This window comes from Phyllobates terribilis, unplaced genomic scaffold (assembly GCF_046119375.1).
Source record: "Phyllobates terribilis strain yellow unplaced genomic scaffold, ASM4611937v1 Scaffold_40__1_contigs__length_11209783, whole genome shotgun sequence".
NCBI lineage: Eukaryota > Metazoa > Chordata > Amphibia > Anura > Dendrobatidae > Phyllobates > Phyllobates terribilis.
The window spans coordinates 8,805,463-8,818,544 of NW_027362800.1; the positions used below are offsets into that span (position 1 = coordinate 8,805,463).

The 13,082-nt window shown below is 45.1% G+C and overlaps 10 non-coding genes across 10 annotated transcripts; all 10 read right to left on the reverse strand.

Annotated features, from left to right (window-relative positions):
• Positions 1 to 1,015: 1,015 nt before the first annotated feature.
• On the reverse strand, positions 1,016 to 1,206 carry LOC141189817 (U2 spliceosomal RNA). Its single transcript, XR_012263860.1, has one exon. It is a non-coding gene; the product is annotated as a U2 spliceosomal RNA (small nuclear RNA).
• A 1,120-nt stretch (positions 1,207 to 2,326) lies between these two features.
• On the reverse strand, positions 2,327 to 2,517 carry LOC141189818 (U2 spliceosomal RNA). Its single transcript, XR_012263861.1, has one exon. It is a non-coding gene; the product is annotated as a U2 spliceosomal RNA (small nuclear RNA).
• A 1,123-nt stretch (positions 2,518 to 3,640) lies between these two features.
• LOC141189819 (U2 spliceosomal RNA) lies at positions 3,641 to 3,831 on the reverse strand. Its single transcript, XR_012263862.1, has one exon. It is a non-coding gene; the product is annotated as a U2 spliceosomal RNA (small nuclear RNA).
• Positions 3,832 to 4,950: 1,119 nt separating this feature from the next.
• Positions 4,951 to 5,141, reverse strand: LOC141189820 (U2 spliceosomal RNA). Its single transcript, XR_012263863.1, has one exon. It is a non-coding gene; the product is annotated as a U2 spliceosomal RNA (small nuclear RNA).
• Positions 5,142 to 6,260: 1,119 nt separating this feature from the next.
• On the reverse strand, positions 6,261 to 6,451 carry LOC141189821 (U2 spliceosomal RNA). Its single transcript, XR_012263864.1, has one exon. It is a non-coding gene; the product is annotated as a U2 spliceosomal RNA (small nuclear RNA).
• A 1,114-nt stretch (positions 6,452 to 7,565) lies between these two features.
• Positions 7,566 to 7,756, reverse strand: LOC141189822 (U2 spliceosomal RNA). Its single transcript, XR_012263865.1, has one exon. It is a non-coding gene; the product is annotated as a U2 spliceosomal RNA (small nuclear RNA).
• Positions 7,757 to 8,878: 1,122 nt separating this feature from the next.
• Positions 8,879 to 9,069, reverse strand: LOC141189824 (U2 spliceosomal RNA). The gene has a single exon (XR_012263867.1). It is a non-coding gene; the product is annotated as a U2 spliceosomal RNA (small nuclear RNA).
• A 1,121-nt stretch (positions 9,070 to 10,190) lies between these two features.
• On the reverse strand, positions 10,191 to 10,381 carry LOC141189825 (U2 spliceosomal RNA). Its single transcript, XR_012263868.1, has one exon. It is a non-coding gene; the product is annotated as a U2 spliceosomal RNA (small nuclear RNA).
• A 1,121-nt stretch (positions 10,382 to 11,502) lies between these two features.
• LOC141191292 (U2 spliceosomal RNA) lies at positions 11,503 to 11,693 on the reverse strand. Its single transcript, XR_012265290.1, has one exon. It is a non-coding gene; the product is annotated as a U2 spliceosomal RNA (small nuclear RNA).
• A 1,121-nt stretch (positions 11,694 to 12,814) lies between these two features.
• On the reverse strand, positions 12,815 to 13,005 carry LOC141189826 (U2 spliceosomal RNA). Its single transcript, XR_012263869.1, has one exon. It is a non-coding gene; the product is annotated as a U2 spliceosomal RNA (small nuclear RNA).
• Positions 13,006 to 13,082: the final 77 nt, after the last annotated feature.

Below are 13,082 nucleotides of genomic sequence, written 5' to 3' on the forward strand. Positions count from 1 at the left end.
AGATCCCTCACATGCCTGCACTTTTCGGCTTGCTGCTGCTGCAATCCACGCGTTTTAGATCTGCATAACTCCACCTCTTTTAGCACAGTACCCTCAACCCCCGGCTGTTCCCACCCGCCTCAACACCGTTGGAAGGGAGGAGAACCAATTAAGGCGGGGGGGGGGTGGAACGAGCAGCTGTCTACCCTTAGCAGGAGGGTTGCTGATTAATTACCTCTCCTGCTGCTGCTGCTGCTGGCTGTCCAGCAGCAGACTGAAGGTGGCTGCTGCTGTGCGCAGGTATATAAAGGCTCAGAGCTTATTATGACACGCGCAGCCAGCGTTCCATTGCCACATTCCGTCTACTGCAGGCGGGATACCTGGATGGCTGAATGTCACTGAGAAGCTCACAGAGACCGCCATAAGCAACAGTTTAAAAGAATGCCACAGACTAATCAACCAAACTTTTTGGGTTGGTTTCTCTTTTATAGTCTGCAGGCATTAAATGAAAGAAGTCAGTGTTCCAGCAGAGGGAGACAACGTTTCAGAAAAGGCATTGTAGCAAACCAAAAAAGAAATTTTAAGCGCAGCAGAGTAACCAGCTCACATACCTGTTAGCTCAGGTGAGTTTAAAAGGCTGCTGTTGATAACAAGGGCATTTGCTAAATAGATGGTGTGTGTGCAACAATATACTGAAAGGTCAATTATATTGTGCAGCTTATCTCACCACCTGTAGTTATTTAGGTGAAAGCTCCAAAATGCTTGCCTAATATGTCTGTTTATCCAAAAGGAAGTATAGAGGGAGAGCTAGATAGATAGCATTGCATTACATTACATTACATGGCAATGCAATGCACAGTTGCTGAAGTTGAACCAAAATGAGCTTGTCATCTGGCTTCTGCAACTTTTAACATGAAAAATCCAATGAGGAGAAGAAAAGCAAAGCCAAAGAGTCCATCCCAAAATCCGACAAACAAGCAAAATGAACAAAAAGCATTGAATTCAATTCTTTCTGATTTTAGAAACTGCATTAAAGAAGGGGTGCACCGGTCCTGGAGATACTGCAATACCAGGTCAATGCGTGGAGTGGACAGAGCAAGCTCTTTTTCCATCTCCCTGTTCTAAAAATCCATTTAATATATGGTCCCCAGATAGGGGACGTATCAGATATTAAACTGATAAGAACAGATACTACACTTGATCTTAGCCAAAAGGCCGAGAAGCGATAACCAGAATTGGTTTCCGACTACGGTGCCACCCAAGGATTCTGAAAAGTCCATTTGTGGAGATGGCCACCTGGACTCCCGTTAAGAAGACATGCTGTCAACCTCTAGATCCCTCACATGCCTGCACTTTTCGGCTTGCTGCTGCTGCAATCCACGCGTTTTAGATCTGCATAACTCCACCTCTTTTAGCACAGTACCCTCAACCCCCGGCTGTTCCCACCCGCCTCAACACCGTTGGAAGGGAGGAGAACCAATTAAGGCGGGGGAGGGGTGGAACGAGCAGCTGTCTACCCTTAGCAGGAGGGTTGCTGATTAATTACCTCTCCTGCTGCTGCTGCTGCTGGCTGTCCAGCAGCAGACTGAAGGTGGCTGCTGCTGTGCGCAGGTATATAAAGGCTCAGAGCCTATTATGACACGCGCAGCCAGCGTTCCATTGCCACATTCCGTCTACTGCAGGCGGGATACCTGGATGGCTGAATGTCACTGAGAAGCTCACAGAGACCGCCATAAGCAACAGTTTAAAAGAATGCCACAGACTAATCAACCAAACTTTTTGGGTTGGTTTCTCTTTTATAGTCTGCAGGCATTAAATGAAAGAAGTCAGTGTTCCAGCAGAGGGAGACAACGTTTCAGAAAAGGCATTGTAGCAAACCAAAAAAGAAATTTTAAGCGCAGCAGAGTAACCAGCTCACATACCTGTTAGCTCAGGTGAGTTTAAAAGGCTGCTGTTGATAACAAGGGCATTTGCTAAATAGATGGTGTGTGTGCAACAATATACTGAAAGGTCAATTATATTGTGCAGCTTATCTCACCACCTGTAGTTATTTAGGTGAAAGCTCCAAAATGCTTGCCTAATATGTCTGTTTATCCAAAAGGAAGTATAGAGGGAGAGCTAGATAGATAGCATTGCATTACATTACATTACATGGCAATGCAATGCACAGTTGCTGAAGTTGAACCAAAATGAGCTTGTCATCTGGCTTCTGCAACTTTTAACATGAAAAATCCAATGAGGAGAAGAAAAGCAAAGCCAAAGAGTCCATCCCAAAATCCGACAAACAAGCAAAATGAACAAAAAGCATTGAATTCAATTCTTTCTGATTTTAGAAACTGCATTAAAGAAGGGGTGCACCGGTCCTGGAGATACTGCAATACCAGGTCAATGCGTGGAGTGGACAGAGCAAGCTCTTTTTCCATCTCCCTGTTCTAAAAATCCATTTAATATATGGTCCCCAGATAGGGGACGTATCAGATATTAAACTGATAAGAACAGATACTACACTTGATCTTAGCCAAAAGGCCGAGAAGCGATAACCAGAATTGGTTTCCGACTACGTTGCCACCCAAGGATTCTGAAAAGTCCATTTGTGGAGATGGCCACCTGGACTCCCGTTAAGAAGACATGCTGTCAACCTCTAGATCCCTCACATGCCTGCACTTTTCGGCTTGCTGCTGCTGCAATCCACGCGTTTTAGATCTGCATAACTCCACCTCTTTTAGCACAGTACCCTCAACCCCCGGCTGTTCCCACCCGCCTCAACACCGTTGGAAGGGAGGAGAACCAATTAAGGCGGGGGGGGGGGGGTGGAACGAGCAGCTGTCTACCCTTAGCAGGAGGGTTGCTGATTAATTACCTCTCCTGCTGCTGCTGCTGCTGGCTGTCCAGCAGCAGACTGAAGGTGGCTGCTGCTGTGCGCAGGTATATAAAGGCTCAGAGCCTATTATGACACGCGCAGCCAGCGTTCCATTGCCACATTCCGTCTACTGCAGGCGGGATACCTGGATGGCTGAATGTCACTGAGAAGCTCACAGAGACCGCCATAAGCAACAGTTTAAAAGAATGCCACAGACTAATCAACCAAACTTTTTGGGTTGGTTTCTCTTTTATAGTCTGCAGGCATTAAATGAAAGAAGTCAGTGTTCCAGCAGAGGGAGACAACGTTTCAGAAAAGGCATTGTAGCAAACCAAAAAAGAAATTTTAAGCGCAGCAGAGTAACCAGCTCACATACCTGTTAGCTCAGGTGAGTTTAAAAGGCTGCTGTTGATAACAAGGGCATTTGCTAAATAGATGGTGTGTGTGCAACAATATACTGAAAGGTCAATTATATTGTGCAGCTTATCTCACCACCTGTAGTTATTTAGGTGAAAGCTCCAAAATGCTTGCCTAATATGTCTGTTTATCCAAAAGGAAGTATAGAGGGAGAGCTAGATAGATAGCATTGCATTACATTACATTACATGGCAATGCAATGCACAGTTGCTGAAGTTGAACCAAAATGAGCTTGTCATCTGGCTTCTGCAACTTTTAACATGAAAAATCCAATGAGGAGAAGAAAAGCAAAGCCAAAGAGTCCATCCCAAAATCCGACAAACAAGCAAAATGAACAAAAAGCATTGAATTCAATTCTTTCTGATTTTAGAAACTGCATTAAAGAAGGGGTGCACCGGTCCTGGAGATACTGCAATACCAGGTCAATGCGTGGAGTGGACAGAGCAAGCTCTTTTTCCATCTCCCTGTTCTAAAAATCCATTTAATATATGGTCCCCAGATAGGGGACGTATCAGATATTAAACTGATAAGAACAGATACTACACTTGATCTTAGCCAAAAGGCCGAGAAGCGATAACCAGAATTGGTTTCCGACTACGGTGCCACCCAAGGATTCTGAAAAGTCCATTTGTGGAGATGGCCACCTGGACTCCCGTTAAGAAGACATGCTGTCAACCTCTAGATCCCTCACATGCCTGCACTTTTCGGCTTGCTGCTGCTGCAATCCACGCGTTTTAGATCTGCATAACTCCACCTCTTTTAGCACAGTACCCTCAACCCCCGGCTGTTCCCACCCGCCTCAACACCGTTGGAAGGGAGGAGAACCAATTAAGGCGGGGGGGGGTGGAACGAGCAGCTGTCTACCCTTAGCAGGAGGGTTGCTGATTAATTACCTCTCCTGCTGCTGCTGCTGCTGGCTGTCCAGCAGCAGACTGAAGGTGGCTGCTGCTGTGCGCAGGTATATAAAGGCTCAGAGCCTATTATGACACGCGCAGCCAGCGTTCCATTGCCACATTCCGTCTACTGCAGGCGGGATACCTGGATGGCTGAATGTCACTGAGAAGCTCACAGAGACCGCCATAAGCAACAGTTTAAAAGAATGCCACAGACTAATCAACCAAACTTTTTGGGTTGGTTTCTCTTTTATAGTCTGCAGGCATTAAATGAAAGAAGTCAGTGTTCCAGCAGAGGGAGACAACGTTTCAGAAAAGGCATTGTAGCAAACCAAAAAAGACATTTTAAGCGCAGCAGAGTAACCAGCTCACATACCTGTTAGCTCAGGTGAGTTTAAAAGGCTGCTGTTGATAACAAGGGCATTTGCTAAATAGATGGTGTGTGTGCAACAATATACTGAAAGGTCAATTATATTGTGCAGCTTATCTCACCACCTGTAGTTATTTAGGTGAAAGCTCCAAAATGCTTGCCTAATATGTCTGTTTATCCAAAAGGAAGTATAGAGGGAGAGCTAGATAGATAGCATTGCATTACATTACATTACATGGCAATGCAATGCACAGTTGCTGAAGTTGAACCAAAATGAGCTTGTCATCTGGCTTCTGCAACTTTTAACATGAAAAATCCAATGAGGAGAAGAAAAGCAAAGCCAAAGAGTCCATTCCAAAATCCGAAAAACAAGCAAAATGAACAAAAAGCATTGAATTCAATTCTTTCTGATTTTAGAAACTGCATTAAAGAAGGGGTGCACCGGTCCTGGAGATACTGCAATACCAGGTCAATGCGTGGAGTGGACAGAGCAAGCTCTTTTTCCATCTCCCTGTTCTAAAAATCCATTTAATATATGGTCCCCAGATAGGGGACGTATCAGATATTAAACTGATAAGAACAGATACTACACTTGATCTTAGCCAAAAGGCCGAGAAGCGATAACCAGAATTGGTTTCCGACTACGGTGCCACCCAAGGATTCTGAAAAGTCCATTTGTGGAGATGGCCACCTGGACTCCCGTTAAGAAGACATGCTGTCAACCTCTAGATCCCTCACATGCCTGCACTTTTCGGCTTGCTGCTGCTGCAATCCACGCGTTTTAGATCTGCATAACTCCACCTCTTTTAGCACAGTACCCTCAACCCCCGGCTGTTCCCACCCGCCTCAACACCGTTGGAAGGGAGGAGAACCAATTAAGGCGGGGGGGGGTGGAACGAGCAGCTGTCTACCCTTAGCAGGAGGGTTGCTGATTAATTACCTCTCCTGCTGCTGCTGCTGCTGGCTGTCCAGCAGCAGACTGAAGGTGGCTGCTGCTGTGCGCAGGTATATAAAGGCTCAGAGCTTATTATGACACGCGCAGCCAGCGTTCCATTGCCACATTCCGTCTACTGCAGGCGGGATACCTGGATGGCTGAATGTCACTGAGAAGCTCACAGAGACCGCCATAAGCAACAGTTTAAAAGAATGCCACAGACTAATCAACCAAACTTTTTGGGTTGGTTTCTCTTTTATAGTCTGCAGGCATTAAATGAAAGAAGTCAGTGTTCCAGCAGAGGGAGACAACGTTTCAGAAAAGGCATTGTAGCAAACCAAAAAAGAAATTTTAAGCGCAGCAGAGTAACCAGCTCACATACCTGTTAGCTCAGGTGAGTTTAAAAGGCTGCTGTTGATAACAAGGGCATTTGCTAAATAGATGGTGTGTGTGCAACAATATACTGAAAGGTCAATTATATTGTGCAGCTTATCTCACCACCTGTAGTTATTTAGGTGAAAGCTCCAAAATGCTTGCCTAATATGTCTGTTTATCCAAAAGGAAGTATAGAGGGAGAGCTAGATAGATAGCATTGCATTACATTACATTACATGGCAATGCAATGCACAGTTGCTGAAGTTGAACCAAAATGAGCTTGTCATCTGGCTTCTGCAACTTTTAACATGAAAAATCCAATGAGGAGAAGAAAAGCAAAGCCAAAGAGTCCATCCCAAAATCCGACAAACAAGCAAAATGAACAAAAAGCATTGAATTCAATTCTTTCTGATTTTAGAAACTGCATTAAAGAAGGGGTGCACCGGTCCTGGAGATACTGCAATACCAGGTCAATGCGTGGAGTGGACAGAGCAAGCTCTTTTTCCATCTCCCTGTTCTAAAAATCCATTTAATATATGGTCCCCAGATAGGGGACGTATCAGATATTAAACTGATAAGAACAGATACTACACTTGATCTTAGCCAAAAGGCCGAGAAGCGATAACCAGAATTGGTTTCCGACTACGGTGCCACCCAAGGATTCTGAAAAGTCCATTTGTGGAGATGGCCACCTGGACTCCCGTTAAGAAGACATGCTGTCAACCTCTAGATCCCTCACATGCCTGCACTTTTCGGCTTGCTGCTGCTGCAATCCACGCGTTTTAGATCTGCATAACTCCACCTCTTTTAGCACAGTACCCTCAACCCCCGGCTGTTCCCACCCGCCTCAACACCGTTGGAAGGGAGGAGAACCAATTAAGGCGGGGGGGGGGTGGAACGAGCAGCTGTCTACCCTTAGCAGGAGGGTTGCTGATTAATTACCTCTCCTGCTGCTGCTGGCTGTCCAGCAGCAGACTGAAGGTGGCTGCTGCTGTGCGCAGGTATATAAAGGCTCAGAGCCTATTATGACACGCGCAGCCAGCGTTCCATTGCCACATTCCGTCTACTGCAGGCGGGATACCTGGATGGCTGAATGTCACTGAGAAGCTCACAGAGACCGCCATAAGCAACAGTTTAAAAGAATGCCACAGACTAATCAACCAAACTTTTTGGGTTGGTTTCTCTTTTATAGTCTGCAGGCATTAAATGAAAGAAGTCAGTGTTCCAGCAGAGGGAGACAACGTTTCAGAAAAGGCATTGTAGCAAACCAAAAAAGAAATTTTAAGCGCAGCAGAGTAACCAGCTCACATACCTGTTAGCTCAGGTGAGTTTAAAAGGCTGCTGTTGATAACAAGGGCATTTGCTAAATAGATGGTGTGTGTGCAACAATATACTGAAAGGTCAATTATATTGTGCAGCTTATCTCACCACCTGTAGTTATTTAGGTGAAAGCTCCAAAATGCTTGCCTAATATGTCTGTTTATCCAAAAGGAAGTATAGAGGGAGAGCTAGATAGATAGCATTGCATTACATTACATTACATGGCAATGCAATGCACAGTTGCTGAAGTTGAACCAAAATGAGCTTGTCATCTGGCTTCTGCAACTTTTAACATGAAAAATCCAATGAGGAGAAGAAAAGCAAAGCCAAAGAGTCCATCCCAAAATCCGACAAACAAGCAAAATGAACAAAAAGCATTGAATTCAATTCTTTCTGATTTTAGAAACTGCATTAAAGAAGGGGTGCACCGGTCCTGGAGATACTGCAATACCAGGTCAATGCGTGGAGTGGACAGAGCAAGCTCTTTTTCCATCTCCCTGTTCTAAAAATCCATTTAATATATGGTCCCCAGATAGGGGACGTATCAGATATTAAACTGATAAGAACAGATACTACACTTGATCTTAGCCAAAAGGCCGAGAAGCGATAACCAGAATTGGTTTCCGACTACGTTGCCACCCAAGGATTCTGAAAAGTCCATTTGTGGAGATGGCCACCTGGACTCCCGTTAAGAAGACATGCTGTCAACCTCTAGATCCCTCACATGCCTGCACTTTTCGGCTTGCTGCTGCTGCAATCCACGCGTTTTAGATCTGCATAACTCCACCTCTTTTAGCACAGTACCCTCAACCCCCGGCTGTTCCCACCCGCCTCAACACCGTTGGAAGGGAGGAGAACCAATTAAGGCGGGGGGGGGGGGTGGAACGAGCAGCTGTCTACCCTTAGCAGGAGGGTTGCTGATTAATTACCTCTCCTGCTGCTGCTGCTGCTGGCTGTCCAGCAGCAGACTGAAGGTGGCTGCTGCTGTGCGCAGGTATATAAAGGCTCAGAGCCTATTATGACACGCGCAGCCAGCGTTCCATTGCCACATTCCGTCTACTGCAGGCGGGATACCTGGATGGCTGAATGTCACTGAGAAGCTCACAGAGACCGCCATAAGCAACAGTTTAAAAGAATGCCACAGACTAATCAACCAAACTTTTTGGGTTGGTTTCTCTTTTATAGTCTGCAGGCATTAAATGAAAGAAGTCAGTGTTCCAGCAGAGGGAGACAACGTTTCAGAAAAGGCATTGTAGCAAACCAAAAAAGAAATTTTAAGCGCAGCAGAGTAACCAGCTCACATACCTGTTAGCTCAGGTGAGTTTAAAAGGCTGCTGTTGATAACAAGGGCATTTGCTAAATAGATGGTGTGTGTGCAACAATATACTGAAAGGTCAATTATATTGTGCAGCTTATCTCACCACCTGTAGTTATTTAGGTGAAAGCTCCAAAATGCTTGCCTAATATGTCTGTTTATCCAAAAGGAAGTATAGAGGGAGAGCTAGATAGATAGCATTGCATTACATTACATTACATGGCAATGCAATGCACAGTTGCTGAAGTTGAACCAAAATGAGCTTGTCATCTTGCTTCTGCAACTTTTAACATGAAAAATCCAATGAGGAGAAGAAAAGCAAAGCCAAAGAGTCCATTCCAAAATCCGAAAAACAAGCAAAATGAACAAAAAGCATTGAATTCAATTCTTTCTGATTTTAGAAACTGCATTAAAGAAGGGGTGCACCGGTCCTGGAGATACTGCAATACCAGGTCAATGCGTGGAGTGGACAGAGCAAGCTCTTTTTCCATCTCCCTGTTCTAAAAATCCATTTAATATATGGTCCCCAGATAGGGGACGTATCAGATATTAAACTGATAAGAACAGATACTACACTTGATCTTAGCCAAAAGGCCGAGAAGCGATAACCAGAATTGGTTTCTGACTACGGTGCCACCCAAGGATTCTGAAAAGTCCATTTGTGGAGATGGCCACCTGGACTCCCGTTAAGAAGACATGCTGTCAACCTCTAGATCCCTCACATGCCTGCACTTTTCGGCTTGCTGCTGCTGCAATCCACGCGTTTTAGATCTGCATAACTCCACCTCTTTTAGCACAGTACCCTCAACCCCCGGCTGTTCCCACCCGCCTCAACACCGTTGGAAGGGAGGAGAACCAATTAAGGCGGGGGGGGGGGTGGAACGAGCAGCTGTCTACCCTTAGCAGGAGGGTTGCTGATTAATTACCTCTCCTGCTGCTGCTGCTGCTGGCTGTCCAGCAGCAGACTGAAGGTGGCTGCTGCTGTGCGCAGGTATATAAAGGCTCAGAGCCTATTATGACACGCGCAGCCAGCGTTCCATTGCCACATTCCGTCTACTGCAGGCGGGATACCTGGATGGCTGAATGTCACTGAGAAGCTCACAGAGACCGCCATAAGCAACAGTTTAAAAGAATGCCACAGACTAATCAAGCAAACTTTTTGGGTTGGTTTCTCTTTTATAGTCTGCAGGCATTAAATGAAAGAAGTCAGTGTTCCAGCAGAGGGAGACAACGTTTCAGAAAAGGCATTGTAGCAAACCAAAAAAGAAATTTTAAGCGCAGCAGAGTAACCAGCTCACATACCTGTTAGCTCAGGTGAGTTTAAAAGGCTGCTGTTGATAACAAGGGCATTTGCTAAATAGATGGTGTGTGTGCAACAATATACTGAAAGGTCAATTATATTGTGCAGCTTATCTCACCACCTGTAGTTATTTAGGTGAAAGCTCCAAAATGCTTGCCTAATATGTCTGTTTATCCAAAAGGAAGTATAGAGGGAGAGCTAGATAGATAGCATTGCATTACATTACATTACATGGCAATGCAATGCACAGTTGCTGAAGTTGAACCAAAATGAGCTTGTCATCTGGCTTCTGCAACTTTTAACATGAAAAATCCAATGAGGAGAAGAAAAGCAAAGCCAAAGAGTCCATCCCAAAATCCGACAAACAAGCAAAATGAACAAAAAGCATTGAATTCAATTCTTTCTGATTTTAGAAACTGCATTAAAGAAGGGGTGCACCGGTCCTGGAGATACTGCAATACCAGGTCAATGCGTGGAGTGGACAGAGCAAGCTCTTTTTCCATCTCCCTGTTCTAAAAATCCATTTAATATATGGTCCCCAGATAGGGGACGTATCAGATATTAAACTGATAAGAACAGATACTACACTTGATCTTAGCCAAAAGGCCGAGAAGCGATAACCAGAATTGGTTTCCGACTACGGTGCCACCCAAGGATTCTGAAAAGTCCATTTGTGGAGATAGCCACCTGGACTCCCGTTAAGAAGACATGCTGTCAACCTCTAGATCCCTCACATGCCTGCACTTTTCGGCTTGCTGCTGCTGCAATCCACGCGTTTTAGATCTGCATAACTCCACCTCTTTTAGCACAGTACCCTCAACCCCCGGCTGTTCTCACCCGCCTCAACACCGTTGGAAGGGAGGAGAACCAATTAAGGCGGGGGGGGGGGTGGAACGAGCAGCTGTCTACCCTTAGCAGGAGGGTTGCTGATTAATTACCTCTCCTGCTGCTGCTGCTGCTGGCTGTCCAGCAGCAGACTGAAGGTGGCTGCTGCTGTGCGCAGGTATATAAAGGCTCAGAGCCTATTATGACACGCGCAGCCAGCGTTCCATTGCCACATTCCGTCTACTGCAGGCGGGATACCTGGATGGCTGAATGTCACTGAGAAGCTCACAGAGACCGCCATAAGCAACAGTTTAAAAGAATGCCACAGACTAATCAACCAAACTTTTTGGGTTGGTTTCTCTTTTATAGTCTGCAGGCATTAAATGAAAGAAGTCAGTGTTCCAGCAGAGGGAGACAACGTTTCAGAAAAGGCATTGTAGCAAACCAAAAAAGAAATTTTAAGCGCAGCAGAGTAACCAGCTCACATACCTGTTAGCTCAGGTGAGTTTAAAAGGCTGCTGTTGATAACAAGGGCATTTGCTAAATAGATGGTGTGTGTGCAACAATATACTGAAAGGTCAATTATATTGTGCAGCTTATCTCACCACCTGTAGTTATTTAGGTGAAAGCTCCAAAATGCTTGCCTAATATGTCTGTTTATCCAAAAGGAAGTATAGAGGGAGAGCTAGATAGATAGCATTGCATTACATTACATTACATGGCAATGCAATGCACAGTTGCTGAAGTTGAACCAAAATGAGCTTGTCATCTGGCTTCTGCAACTTTTAACATGAAAAATCCAATGAGGAGAAGAAAAGCAAAGCCAAAGAGTCCATCCCAAAATCCGACAAACAAGCAAAATGAACAAAAAGCATTGAATTCAATTCTTTCTGATTTTAGAAACTGCATTAAAGAAGGGGTGCACCGGTCCTGGAGATACTGCAATACCAGGTCAATGCGTGGAGTGGACAGAGCAAGCTCTTTTTCCATCTCCCTGTTCTAAAAATCCATTTAATATATGGTCCCCATATAGGGGACGTATCAGATATTAAACTGATAAGAACAGATACTACACTTGATCTTAGCCAAAAGGCCGAGAAGCGATAACCAGAATTGGTTTCCGACTACGGTGCCACCCAAGGATTCTGAAAAGTCCATTTGTGGAGATGGCCACCTGGACTCCCGTTAAGAAGACATGCTGTCAACCTCTAGATTCCTCACATGCCTGCACTTTTCGGCTTGCTGCTGCTGCAATCCACGCGTTTTAGATCTGCATAACTCCACCTCTTTTAGCACAGTACCCTCAACCCCCGGCTGTTCCCACCCGCCTCAACACCGTTGGAAGGGAGGAGAACCAATTAAGGCGGGGGGGGGGGTGGAACGAGCAGCTGTCTACCCTTAGCAGGAGGGTTGCCGATTAATTACCTCTCCTGCTGCTGCTGCTGCTGGCTGTCCAGCAGCAGACTGAAGGTGGCTGCTGCTGTGCGCAGGTATATAAAGGCTCAGAGCCTATTATGACACGCGCAGCCAGCGTTCCATTGCCACATTCCGTCTACTGCAGGCGGGATACCTGGATGGCTGAATGTCACTGAGAAGCTCACAGAGACCGCCATAAGCAACAGTTTAAAAGAATGCCACAGACTAATCAACCAAACTTTTTGGGTTGGTTTCTCTTTTATAGTCTGCAGGCATTAAATGAAAGAAGTCAGTGTTCCAGCAGAGGGAGACAACGTTTCAGAAAAGGCATTGTAGCAAACCAAAAAAGAAATTTTAAGCGCAGCAGAGTAACCAGCTCACATACCTGTTAGCTCAGGTGAGTTTAAAAGGCTGCTGTTGATAACAAGGGCATTTGCTAAATAGATGGTGTGTGTGCAACAATATACTGAAAGGTCAATTATATTGTGCAGCTTATCTCACCACCTGTAGTTATTTAGGTGAAAGCTCCAAAATGCTTGCCTAATATGTCTGTTTATCCAAAAGGAAGTATAGAGGGAGAGCTAGATAGATAGCATTGCATTACATTACATTACATGGCAATGCAATGCACAGTTGCTGAAGTTGAACCAAAATGAGCTTGTCATCTGGCTTCTGCAACTTTTAACATGAAAAATCCAATGAGGAGAAGAAAAGCAAAGCCAAAGAGTCCATCCCAAAATCCGACAAACAAGCAAAATGAACAAAAAGCATTGAATTCAATTCTTTCTGATTTTAGAAACTGCATTAAAGAAGGGGTGCACCGGTCCTGGAGATACTGCAATACCAGGTCAATGCGTGGAGTGGACAGAGCAAGCTCTTTTTCCATCTCCCTGTTCTAAAAATCCATTTAATATATGGTCCCCAGATAGGGGACGTATCAGATATTAAACTGATAAGAACAGATACTACACTTGATCTTAGCCAAAAGGCCGAGAAGCGATAACCAGAATTGGTTTCCGACTACGGTGCCACCCAAGGATTCTGAAAAGTCCATTTGTGGAGATGGCCACCTGGACTC